This window comes from Barbatula barbatula (genome assembly GCF_947034865.1).
Source record: "Barbatula barbatula genome assembly, chromosome: 10".
NCBI classification, from domain to species: Eukaryota; Metazoa; Chordata; class Actinopteri; order Cypriniformes; family Nemacheilidae; genus Barbatula; species Barbatula barbatula.
Window position 1 is genome coordinate 7,436,194 of NC_136773.1, and position 13,936 is coordinate 7,450,129.

Sequence of the window (13,936 nt, forward strand, 5' to 3'; positions counted from 1 at the left end):
TGTGACATAGTTCATCAGTGGATGATGAGAATGTCAGTTTTGACAAAAACACTGTTCATTACTAAAATGCTCCAATTGAGCTGTTAGAATGTCAGAAACAAGCTTTCTGAGCTGAGAACTGCATTTTGTGACATAGTTCATCAGTGGATGATGAGAATGTCAGTTTTGACAAAGAACTCTGTTCATTAGTGAAATGCTCCAATTGAGCTGTTAGAAAGTCAGAAACAAGCTTTCTGAGCTGAGAACTGCATTTTGTGACAAAGTGAATCAGTGGATGGATGAGAATGTCACTTTCGACAAAGAACACTGTTCATTACTGAAATGCTCCAATTGAGCTGTTAGAATGTCAGAAACAAGCTTTCTGAGCTGAGAACTGCATTTTGTGACAAAGTGAATCAGTGGATGGATGAGAATGTCACTTTCGACAAAGAACACTGTTCATTAATGAAATGCTCCAATTGAGCTGTTAGAATGTCAGAAACAAGCTTTCTGAGCTGAAAACTGCATTTTGTGACAAAAAGCATCAGTGGATGATGAGAATGCCAGTTTTGACAAAGAACACTGATCATTACTAAAATGCTCCAATTGAGCTGTTAGAATGTCAGAAACAAGCTTTCTGAGCTGAGAAATGCATTTTGTGACAAAGTGCATCAGTGGATGATGAGAATGTCAGTTTTGACAAAGAACACTGTTCATTACTAAAATGCTCTAATTGAGCTGTTAGAATGTCAGAAACAAGCTTTCTGAGCTGAGAACTGCATTTTGTGACAAAGTTCATCAGTGGATGATGAGAATGTCAGTTTTGACAAAGAACACTGTTCATTGCTGAAATGCTCCAATTGAGCTGTTAGAATGTCAGAAACAAGCTTTCTGAGCTGAGAACTGCATTTTGTGACAAAGTGAATCAGTGGATGATGAGAATGTCAGTTTTGACAAAGAACACTGTTCATTACTAAAATGCTCCAATTGAGCTGTTAGAATGTCAGAAACAAGCTTTCTGAGCATAAAACTGCATTTTGTGACAAAGTGCATCAGTGGGTGATGAGAATGTCATTTTTGACAAGAACACTGTTCATTACTAAAATGCTCTAATTGAGCTGTTAGAATGTCAGAAACAAGCTTTCTGAGCTGAAAACTGCATTTTGTGACAAAGTGAATCAGTGGATGATGAGAATGTCAGTTTTGACAAAGAACACTGATCATTAATAAAATGCTCTAATTGAGCTGTTAGAATGTCAGAAACAAGCTTTCTGAGCTGAGAACTGCATTTTGTGACAAAGTGAATCAGTGGATGATGAGAATGTCACTTTTGACAAAGAACACTGATTATTACTAAAATGCTCCAATTGAGCTCTTAGAATGTTAGAAACAAGCTTTCTGAGCTGAAAACTGCATTTTTTTGACAAAGTGCATCAGTGGATGATGAGAATGTCAGTTTTGACAAAGAACACTGTTCATTACTAAAATGCTCTAATTGAGCTGTTAGAATGTCAGAAACAAGCTTTCTGAGCTGAGAACTGCATTTTGTGACATAGTTCATCAGTGGATGATGAGAATGTCAGTTTTGACAAAGAACACTGTTCATTACTAAAATGCTCTAATTGAGCTGTTAGAATGTCAGAAACAAGCTTTCTGAGCTGAGAACTGCATTTTGTGACAAAGTGAATCAGTGGATGATGAGAATGTCAGTTTTGACAAAGAACACTGATCATTACTAAAATGCTCCAATTGAGCTTGTTAGAATGTCAGAAACAAGCTTTCTGAGCTGAGAACTGCATTTTGTGACAAAAAGCATCAGTGGATGATGAGAATGTCAGTTTTGACAAAGAACACTGATCATTACTAAAATGCTCCAATTGAGCTGTTAGAATGTCAGAAACAAGCTTTCTGAGCTGAGAAATGCATTTTGTGACAAAGTGCTTCAGTGGATGATGAGAATGTCAGTTTTGACAAAGAACACTGTTCATTACTAAAATGCTCTAATTGAGCTGTTAGAATGTCAGAAACAAGCTTTCTGAGCTGAGAACGGCATTTTGTGACATAGTTCATCAGTGGATGATGAGAATGTCAGTTTTGACAAAGAACACTGTTCATTACTAAAATGCTCTAATTGAGCTGTTAGAATGTTAGAAACAAGCTTTCTGAGCTGAGAACTGCATTTTGTGACATAGTTCATCAGTGGATGATGAGAATGTCAGTTTTGACAAAGAACACTGTTCATTACTAAAATGCTCCAATTGAGCTGTTAGAATGTCAGAAACAAGCTTTCTGAGCTGAGAACTGCATTTCGTGACATAGTTCATCAGTGGATGATGAGAATGTCAGTTTTGACAAAGAACACTGATCATTACTAAAATGCTCCAATTGAGCTGTTAGAATGTCAGAAACAAGCTTTCTGAGCTGAGAACTGCATTTTGTGACAAAAAGCATCAGTGGATGATGAGAATTTCAGTTTTGACAAAGAACACTGATCATTACTAAAATGCTCCAATTGAGCTGTTAGAATGTCAGAAACAAGCTTTCTGAGCTGAGAAATGCATTTTGTGACATAGTTCATCAGTGGATGATGAGAATGTCAGTTTTGACAAAAAACACTGTTCATTACTAAAATGCTCCAATTGAGCTGTTAGAATGTCAGAAACAAGCTTTCTGAGCTGAGAACTGCATTTTGTGACATAGTTCATCAGTGGATGATGAGAATGTCAGTTTTGACAAAGAACTCTGTTCATTACTGAAATGCTCCAATTGAGCTGTTAGAAAGTCAGAAACAAGCTTTCTGAGCTGAGAACTGCATTTTGTGACAAAGTGAATCAGTGGATGGATGAGAATGTCACTTTCGACAAAGAACACTGTTCATTAATGAAATGCTCCAATTGAGCTGTTAGAATGTCAGAAACAAGCTTTCTGAGCTGAAAACTGCATTTTGTGACAAAAAGCATCAGTGGATGATGAGAATGCCAGTTTTGACAAAGAACACTGATCATTACTAAAATGCTCCAATTGAGCTGTTAGAATGTCAGAAACAAGCTTTCTGAGCTGAGAACTGCATTTTGTGACAAAGTTCATCAGTGGATGATGAGAATGTCAGTTTTGACAAAGAACACTGATCATCACTAAAATGCTCCAATTAAGCTGTTAGAATGTCAGAAACAAGCTTTCTGAGCTGAGAACTGCATTTTGTGAGAAAGTGAATCAGTGGATGATGAGAATGTCAGTTTTGACAAAGAACACTGTTCATTACTAAAATGCTCCAATTGAGCTGTTAGAATGTCAGAAACAAGCTTTCTGAGCATAAAACTGCATTTTGTGACAAAGTGCATCAGTGGATGATGAGAATGTCAGTTTTGACAAAGAACACTGATCATCACTAAAATGCTCCAATTAAGCTGTTAGAATGTCAGAAACAAGCTTTCTGAGCTGAGAACTGCATTTTGTGAGAAAGTGAATCAGTGGATGATGAGAATGTCAGTTTTGACAAAGAACACTGTTCATTACTAAAATGCTCCAATTGAGCTGTTAGAATGTCAGAAACAAGCTTTCTGAGCATAAAACTGCATTTTGTGACAAAGTGCATCAGTGGGTGATGAGAATGTCAGTTTTGACAAAGAACACTGTTCATTACTAAAATGCTCTAATTGAGCTGTTAGAATGTCAGAAACAAGCTTTCTGAGCTGAGAACTGCATTTTGTGACATAGTTCATCAGTGGATGATGAGAATGTCAGTTTTGACAAAGAACACTGTTCATTACTAAAATGCTCTAATTGAGCTGTTAGAATGTCAGAAACAAGCTTTCTGAGCTGAGAACTGCATTTTGTGACATAGTTCATCAGTGGATGATGAGAATGTCAGTTTTGACAAAGAACACTGTTCATTACTAAAATGCTCTAATTGAGCTGTTAGAATGTCAGAAACAAGCTTTCTGAGCTGAGAACTGCATTTTGTGACATAGTTCATCAGTGGATGATGAGAATGTCAGTTTTGACAAAGAACACCGTTCATTACTAAAATGCTCCAATTGAGCTGTTAGAATGTCAGAAACAAGCTTTCTGAGCTGAGAACTGCATTTTGTGACATAGTTCATCAGTGGATGATGAGAATGTCAGTTTTGACAAAGAACACTGATCATTACTAAAATTCTCTAATTGAGCTGTTAGAATGTCAGAAACAAATTTTCTGAGCTGAGAAATGCATTTTGTGACAAAGTGCATCAGTGGATGATGAGAATGTCACTTTTGACAAAGAACACTGATCATTACTAAAATGCTCCAATTGAGCTGTTAGAATGTCAGAAACAAGCTTTCTGAGCTGAGAAATGCATTTTGTGACAAAGTGCTTCAGTGGATGATGAGAATGTCAGTTTTGACAAAGAACACTGTTCATTACTAAAATGCTCTAATTGAGCTGTTAGAATGTTAGAAACAAGCTTTCTGAGCTGAGAACTGCATTTTGTGACATAGTTCATCAGTGGATGATGAGAATGTCAGTTTTGACAAAAAACACTGTTCATTACTAAAATGCTCCAATTGAGCTGTTAGAATGTCAGAAACAAGCTTTCTGAGCTGAGAACTGCATTTTGTGACATAGTTCATCAGTGGATGATGAGAATGTCAGTTTTGACAAAGAACTCTGTTCATTACTGAAATGCTCCAATTGAGCTGTTAGAATGTCAGAAACAAGCTTTCTGAGCTGAAAACTGCATTTTGTGACATAGTTCATCAGTGGATGATGAGAATGTCAGTTTTGACAAAGAACACTGATCATCACTAAAATGCTCCAATTAAGCTGTTAGAATGTCAGAAACAAGCTTTCTGAGCTGAGAACTGCATTTTGTGAGAAAGTGAATCAGTGGATGATGAGAATGTCAGTTTTGACAAAGAACACTGTTCATTACTAAAATGCTCCAATTGAGCTGTTAGAATGTCAGAAACAAGCTTTCTGAGCATAAAACTGCATTTTGTGACAAAGTGCATCAGTGGGTGATGAGAATGTCAGTTTTGACAAAGAACACTGTTCATTACTAAAATGCTCTAATTGAGCTGTTAGAATGTCAGAAACAAGCTTTCTGAGCTGAGAACTGCATTTTGTGACATAGTTCATCAGTGGATGATGAGAATGTCAGTTTTGACAAAGAACACTGTTCATTACTAAAATGCTCTAATTGAGCTGTTAGAATGTCAGAAACAAGCTTTCTGAGCTGAGAACTGCATTTTGTGACATAGTTCATCAGTGGATGATGAGAATGTCAGTTTTGACAAAGAACACTGTTCATTACTAAAATGCTCTAATTGAGCTGTTAGAATGTCAGAAACAAGCTTTCTGAGCTGAGAACTGCATTTTGTGACATAGTTCATCAGTGGATGATGAGAATGTCAGTTTTGACAAAGAACACTGTTCATTACTAAAATGCTCCAATTGAGCTGTTAGAATGTCAGAAACAAGCTTTCTGAGCTGAGAACTGCATTTTGTGACATAGTTCATCAGTGGATGATGAGAATGTCAGTTTTGACAAAGAACACTGTTCATTACTAAAATTCTCTAATTGAGCTGTTAGAATGTCAGAAACAAATTTTCTGAGCTGAGAAATGCATTTTGTGACAAAGTGCATCAGTGGATGATGAGAATGTCACTTTTGACAAAGAACACTGATCATTACTAAAATGCTCCAATTGAGCTGTTAGAATGTCAGAAACAAGCTTTCTGAGCTGAGAAATGCATTTTGTGACAAAGTGCTTCAGTGGATGATGAGAATGTCAGTTTTGACAAAGAACACTGTTCATTACTAAAATGCTCTAATTGAGCTGTTAGAATGTTAGAAACAAGCTTTCTGAGCTGAGAACTGCATTTTGTGACATAGTTCATCAGTGGATGATGAGAATGTCAGTTTTGACAAAAAACACTGTTCATTACTAAAATGCTCCAATTGAGCTGTTAGAATGTCAGAAACAAGCTTTCTGAGCTGAGAACTGCATTTTGTGACATAGTTCATCAGTGGATGATGAGAATGTCAGTTTTGACAAAGAACTCTGTTCATTACTGAAATGCTCCAATTGAGCTGTTAGAAAGTCAGAAACAAGCTTTCTGAGCTGAGAACTGCATTTTGTGACAAAGTGAATCAGTGGATGGATGAGAATGTCACTTTCGACAAAGAACACTGTTCATTAATGAAATGCTCCAATTGAGCTGTTAGAATGTCAGAAACAAGCTTTCTGAGCTGAAAACTGCATTTTGTGACAAAAAGCATCAGTGGATGATGAGAATGCCAGTTTTGACAAAGAACACTGATCATTACTAAAATGCTCCAATTGAGCTGTTAGAATGTCAGAAACAAGCTTTCTGAGCTGAGAAATGCATTTTGTGACAAAGTGCATCAGTGGATAATGAGAATGTCAGTTTTGACAAAGAACACTGTTCATTACTAAAATGCTCCAATTGAGCTGTTAGAATGTCAGAAAAAAGCTTTCTGAGCTGAGAACTGCATTTTGTGACAAAGTGCATCAGTGGATGATGAGAATGTCAGTTTTGACAAAGAACACTGTTCATTACTAAAATGCTCTAATTGAGCTGTTAGAATGTCAGAAACAAGCTTTCTGAGCTGAAAACTGCATTTTGTGACATAGTTCATCAGTGGATGATGAGAATGTCAGTTTTGACAAAGAACACTGATCATCACTAAAATGCTCCAATTAAGCTGTTAGAATGTCAGAATCAAGCTTTCTGAGCTGAGAACTGCATTTTGTGAGAAAGTGAATCAGTGGATGATGAGAATGTCAGTTTTGACAAAGAACACTGTTCATTACTAAAATGCTCCAATTGAGCTGTTAGAATGTCAGAAACAAGCTTTCTGAGCATAAAACTGCATTTTGTGACAAAGTGCATCAGTGGGTGATGAGAATGTCAGTTTTGACAAAGAACACTGTTCATTACTAAAATGCTCTAATTGAGCTGTTAGAATGTCAGAAACAAGCTTTCTGAGCTGAGAACTGCATTTTGTGACATAGTTCATCAGTGGATGATGAGAATGTCAGTTTTGACAAAGAACACTGTTCATTACTAAAATGCTCTAATTGAGCTGTTAGAATGTCAGAAACAAGCTTTCTGAGCTGAGAACTGCATTTTGTGACATAGTTCATCAGTGGATGATGAGAATGTCAGTTTTGACAAAGAACACTGTTCATTACTAAAATGCTCTAATTGAGCTGTTAGAATGTCAGAAACAAGCTTTCTGAGCTGAGAACTGCATTTTGTGACATAGTTCATCAGTGGATGATGAGAATGTCAGTTTTGACAAAGAACACTGTTCATTACTAAAATGCTCCAATTGAGCTGTTAGAATGTCAGAAACAAGCTTTCTGAGCTGAGAACTGCATTTTGTGACATAGTTCATCAGTGGATGATGAGAATGTCAGTTTTGACAAAGAACACTGTTCATAACTAAAATTCTCTAATTGAGCTGTTAGAATGTCAGAAACAAATTTTCTGAGCTGAGAAATGCATTTTGTGACATAGTTCATCAGTGGATGATGAGAATGTCAGTTTTGACAAAAAACACTGTTCATTACTAAAATGCTCCAATTGAGCTGTTAGAATGTCAGAAACAAGCTTTCTGAGCTGAGAACTGCATTTTGTGACATAGTTCATCAGTGGAAGATGAGAATGTCAGTTTTGACAAAGAACTCTGTTCATTACTGAAATGCTCCAATTGAGCTGTTAGAAAGTCAGAAACAAGCTTTCTGAGCTGAGAACTGCATTTTGTGACAAAGTGAATCAGTGGATGATGAGAATGTCAGTTTTGACAAAGAACACTGTTCATTACTAAAATGCTCCAATTGAGCTGTTAGAATGTCAGAAACAAGCTTTCTGAGCATAAAACTGCATTTTGTGACAAAGTGCATCAGTGGGTGATGAGAATGTCATTTTTGACAAAGAACACTGTTCATTACTAAAATGCTCTAATTGAGCTGTTAGAATGTCAGAAACAAGCTTTCTGAGCTGAAAACTGCATTTTGTGACAAAGTGAATCAGTGGATGATGAGAATGTCAGTTTTGACAAAGAACACTGATCATTACTAAAATGCTCTAATTGAGCTGTTAGAATGTCAGAAACAAGCTTTCTGAGCTGAGAACTGCATTTTGTGACAAAGTGAATCAGTGGATGATGAGAATGTCACTTTTGACAAAGAACACTGATTATTACTAAAATGCTCTAATTGAGCTGTTAGAATGTTAGAAACAAGCTTTCTGAGCTGAAAACTGCATTTTTTTGACAAAGTGCATCAGTGGATGATGAGAATGTCAGTTTTGACAAAGAACACTGTTCATTACTAAAATGCTCTAATTGAGCTGTGAGAATGTCAGAAACAAGCTTTCTGAGCTGAGAACTGCATTTTGTGACATAGTTCATCAGTGGATGATGAGAATGTCAGTTTTGACAAAGAACACTGTTCATTACTAAAATGCTCTAATTGAGCTGTTAGAATGTCAGAAACAAGCTTTCTGAGCTGAGAACTGCATTTTGTGACATAGTTCATCAGTGGATGATGAGAATGTCAGTTTTGACAAAGAACACTGTTCATTACTAAAATGCTCTAATTGAGCTGTTAGAATGTCAGAAACAAGCTTTCTGAGCTGAGAACTGCATTTTGTGACATAGTTCATCAGTGGATGATGAGAATGTCAGTTTTGACAAAGAACACTGTTCATTACTAAAATGCTCCAATTGAGCTGTTAGAATGTCAGAAACAAGCTTTCTGAGCTGAGAACTGCATTTTGTGACAAAAAGCATCAGTGGATGATGAGAATGTCAGTTTTGACAAAGAACACTGATCATTACTAAAATGCTCCAATTGAGCTGTTAGAATGTCAGAAACAAGCTTTCTGAGATGAGAAATGCATTTTGTGACAAAGTGCTTCAGTGGATGATGAGAATGTCAGTTTTGACAAAGAACACTGTTCATTACTAAAATGCTCTAATTGAGCTGTTAGAATGTCAGAAACAAGCTTTCTGAGCTGAGAACTGCATTTTGTGACATAGTTCATCAGTGGATGATGAGAATTTCAGTTTTGACAAAGAACACTGTTCATTACTAAAATGCTCTAATTGAGCTGTTAGAATGTTAGAAACAAGCTTTCTGAGCTGAGAACTGCATTTTGTGACATAGTTCATCAGTGGATGATGAGAATGTCAGTTTTGACAAAGAACACTGTTCATTACTGAAATGCTCCAATTGAGTTGTTAGAATGTCAGAAACAAATTTTCTGAGCTGAGAAATGCATTTTGTGACAAAGTGCATCAGTGGATGATGAGAATGTCAGTTTTGACAAAGAACACTGATCATCACTAAAATGCTCCAATTAAGCTGTTAGAATGTCAGAAACAAGCTTTCTGAGCTGAGAACTGCATTTTGTGACATAGTTCATCAGTGGATGATGAGAATGTCAGTTTTGACAAAGAACACTGTTCATTACTGAAATGCTCCAATTGAGCTGTTAGAATGTCAGAAACAAGCTTTCTGAGCTGAGAACTGCATTTTGTGACAAAAAGCATCAGTGGATGATGAGAATGTCAGTTTTGACAAAGAACACTGATCATTACTAAAATGCTCCAATTGAGCTGTTAGAATGTCAGAAACAAGCTTTCTGAGCTGAGAAATGCATTTTGTGACAAAGTGCTTCAGTGGATGATGAGAATGTCAGTTTTGACAAAGAACACTGTTCATTACTAAAATGCTCTAATTGAGCTGTTAGAATGTTAGAAACAAGCTTTCTGAGCTGAGAACTGCATTTTGTGACATAGTTCATCAGTGGATGATGAGAATGTCAGTTTTGACAAAGAACACTGTTCATTACTAAAATGCTCCAATTGAGCTGTTAGAATGTCAGAAACAAGCTTTCTGAGCTGAGAACTGCATTTTGTGACATAGTTCATCAGTGGATGATGAGAATGTCAGTTTTGACAAAGAACTCTGTTCATTACTGAAATGCTCCAATTGAGCTGTTAGAAAGTCAGAAACAAGCTTTCTGAGCTGAGAACTGCATTTTGTGACAAAGTGAATCAGTGGATGGATGAGAATGTCTCTTTCGACAAAGAACACTGTTCATTACTGAAATGCTCCAATTGAGCTGTTAGAATGTCAGAAACAAGCTTTCTGAGCTGAGAACTGCATTTTGTGACAAAGTGAATCAGTGGATGGATGAGAATGTCACTTTCGACAAAGAACACTGTTCATTAATGAAATGCTCCAATTGAGCTGTTAGAATGTCAGAAACAAGCTTTCTGAGCTGAAAACTGCATTTTGTGACAAAAAGCATCAGTGGATGATGAGAATGCCAGTTTTGACAAAGAACACTGATCATTACTAAAATGCTCCAATTGAGCTGTTAGAATGTCAGAAACAAGCTTTCTGAGCTGAGAAATGCATTTTGTGACAAAGTGCATCAGTGGATGATGAGAATGTCAGTTTTGACAAAGAACACTGTTCATTACTAAAATGCTCTAATTGAGCTGTTAGAATGTCAGAAACAAGCTTTCTGAGCTGAGAACTGCATTTTGTGACAAAGTTCATCAGTGGATGATGAGAATGTCAGTTTTGACAAAGAACACTGTTCATTGCTGAAATGCTCCAATTGAGCTGTTAGAATGTCAGAAACAAGCTTTCTGAGCTGAGAACTGCATTTTGTGACAAAGTGAATCAGTGGATGATGAGAATGTCAGTTTTGACAAAGAACACTGTTCATTACTAAAATGCTCCAATTGAGCTGTTAGAATGTCAGAAACAAGCTTTCTGAGCATAAAACTGCATTTTGTGACAAAGTGAATCAGTGGATGATGAGAATGTCACTTTTGACAAAGAACACTGATTATTACTAAAATGCTCTAATTGAGCTGTTAGAATGTTAGAAACAAGCTTTCTGAGCTGAAAACTGCATTTTTTTGACAAAGTGCATCAGTGGATGATGAGAATGTCAGTTTTGACAAAGAACACTGTTCATTACTAAAATGCTCTAATTGAGCTGTGAGAATGTCAGAAACAAGCTTTCTGAGCTGAGAACTGCATTTTGTGACATAGTTCATCAGTGGATGATGAGAATGTCAGTTTTGACAAAGAACACTGTTCATTACTAAAATGCTCTAATTGAGCTGTTAGAATGTCAGAAACAAGCTTTCTGAGCTGAGAACTGCATTTTGTGACAAAAAGCATCAGTGGATGATGAGAATGTCAGTTTTGACAAAGAACACTGTTCATTACTAAAATGCTCTAATTGAGCTGTTAGAATGTCAGAAACAAGCTTTCTGAGCTGAGAACTGCATTTTGTGACATAGTTCATCAGTGGATGATGAGAATGTCAGTTTTGACAAAGAACACTGTTCATTACTAAAATGCTCCAATTGAGCTGTTAGAATGTCAGAAACAAGCTTTCTGAGCTGAGAACTGCATTTTGTGACAAAAAGCATCAGTGGATGATGAGAATGTCAGTTTTGACAAAGAACACTGATCATTACTAAAATGCTCCAATTGAGCTGCTAGAATGTCAGAAACAAGCTTTCTGAGATGAGAAATGCATTTTGTGACAAAGTGCTTCAGTGGATGATGAGAATGTCAGTTTTGACAAAGAACACTGTTCATTACTAAAATGCTCTAATTGAGCTGTTAGAATGTCAGAAACAAGCTTTCTGAGCTGAGAACTGCATTTTGTGACATAGTTCATCAGTGGATGATGAGAATGTCAGTTTTGACAAAGAACACTGTTCATTACTAAAATGCTCTAATTGAGCTGTTAGAATGTTAGAAACAAGCTTTCTGAGCTGAGAACTGCATTTTGTGACATAGTTCATCAGTGGATGATGAGAATGTCAGTTTTGACAAAGAACACTGTTCATTACTGAAATGCTCCAATTGAGCTGTGAGAATGTCAGAAACAAGCTTTCTGAGCTGAGAAATGCATTTTGTGACAAAGTGCATCAGTGGATGATGAGAATGTCAGTTTTGACAAAGAACACTGTTCATTACTAAAATGCTCTAATTGAGCTGTTAGAATGTCAGAAACAAGCTTTCTGAGCTGAGAACTGCATTTTGTGACATAGTTCATCAGTGGATGATGAGAATGTCAGTTTTGACAAAGAACACTGTTCATTACTAAAATGCTCTAATTGAGCTGTTAGAATGTCAGAAACAAGCTTTCTGAGCTGAGAACTGCATTTTGTGACATAGTTCATCAGTGGATGATGAGAATGTCAGTTTTGACAAAGAACACTGTTCATTACTAAAATGCTCCAATTGAGCTGTTAGAATGTCAGAAACAAGCTTTCTGAGCTGAGAACTGCATTTTGTGACAAAAAGCATCAGTGGATGATGAGAATGTCAGTTTTGACAAAGAACACTGATCATTACTAAAATGCTCCAATTGAGCTGCTAGAATGTCAGAAACAAGCTTTCTGAGATGAGAAATGCATTTTGTGACAAAGTGCTTCAGTGGATGATGAGAATGTCAGTTTTGACAAAGAACACTGTTCATTACTAAAATGCTCTAATTGAGCTGTTAGAATGTCAGAAACAAGCTTTCTGAGCTGAGAACTGCATTTTGTGACATAGTTCATCAGTGGATGATGAGAATGTCAGTTTTGACAAAGAACACTGTTCATTACTAAAATGCTCTAATTGAGCTGTTAGAATGTTAGAAACAAGCTTTCTGAGCTGAGAACTGCATTTTGTGACATAGTTCATCAGTGGATGATGAGAATGTCAGTTTTGACAAAGAACACTGTTCATTACTGAAATGCTCCAATTGAGTTGTTAGAATGTCAGAAACAAATTTTCTGAGCTGAGAAATGCATTTTGTGACAAAGTGCATCAGTGGATGATGAGAATGTCAGTTTTGACAAAGAACACTGATCATCACTAAAATGCTCCAATTAAGCTGTTAGAATGTCAGAAACAAGCTTTCTGAGCTGAGAACTGCATTTTGTGACATAGTTCATCAGTGGATGATGAGAATGTCAGTTTTGACAAAGAACACTGTTCATTACTGAAATGCTCCAATTGAGCTGTTAGAATGTCAGAAACAAGCTTTCTGAGCTGAGAACTGCATTTTGTGACAAAAAGCATCAGTGGATGATGAGAATGTCAGTTTTGACAAAGAACACTGATCATTACTAAAATGCTCCAATTGAGCTGTTAGAATGTCAGAAACAAGCTTTCTGAGCTGAGAAATGCATTTTGTGACATAGTTCATCAGTGGATGATGAGAATGTCAGTTTTGACAAAAAACACTGTTCATTACTAAAATGCTCCAATTGAGCTGTTAGAATGTCAGAAACAAGCTTTCTGAGCTGAGAACTGCATTTTGTGACATAGTTCATCAGTGGATGATGAGAATGTCAGTTTTGACAAAGAACTCTGTTCATTACTGAAATGCTCCAATTGAGCTGTTAGAAAGTCAGAAACAAGCTTTCTGAGCTGAGAACTGCATTTTGTGACAAAGTGAATCAGTGGATGATGAGAATGTCACTTTTGACAAAGAACACTGATTATTACTAAAATGCTCTAATTGAGCTGTTAGAATGTTAGAAACAAGCTTTCTGAGCTGAAAACTGCATTTTTTTGACAAAGTGCATCAGTGGATGATGAGAATGTCAGTTTTGACAAAGAACACTGTTCATTACTAAAATGCTCTAATTGAGCTGTGAGAATGTCAGAAACAAGCTTTCTGAGCTGAGAACTGCATTTTGTGACATAGTTCATCAGTGGATGATGAGAATGTCAGTTTTGACAAAGAACACTGTTCATTACTAAAATGCTCTAATTGAGCTGTTAGAATGTCAGAAACAAGCTTTCTGAGCTGAGAACTGCATTTTGTGACATAGTTCATCAGTGGATGATGAGAATGTCAGTTTTGACAAAGAACACTGTTCATTACTAAAATGCTCTAATTGAGCTG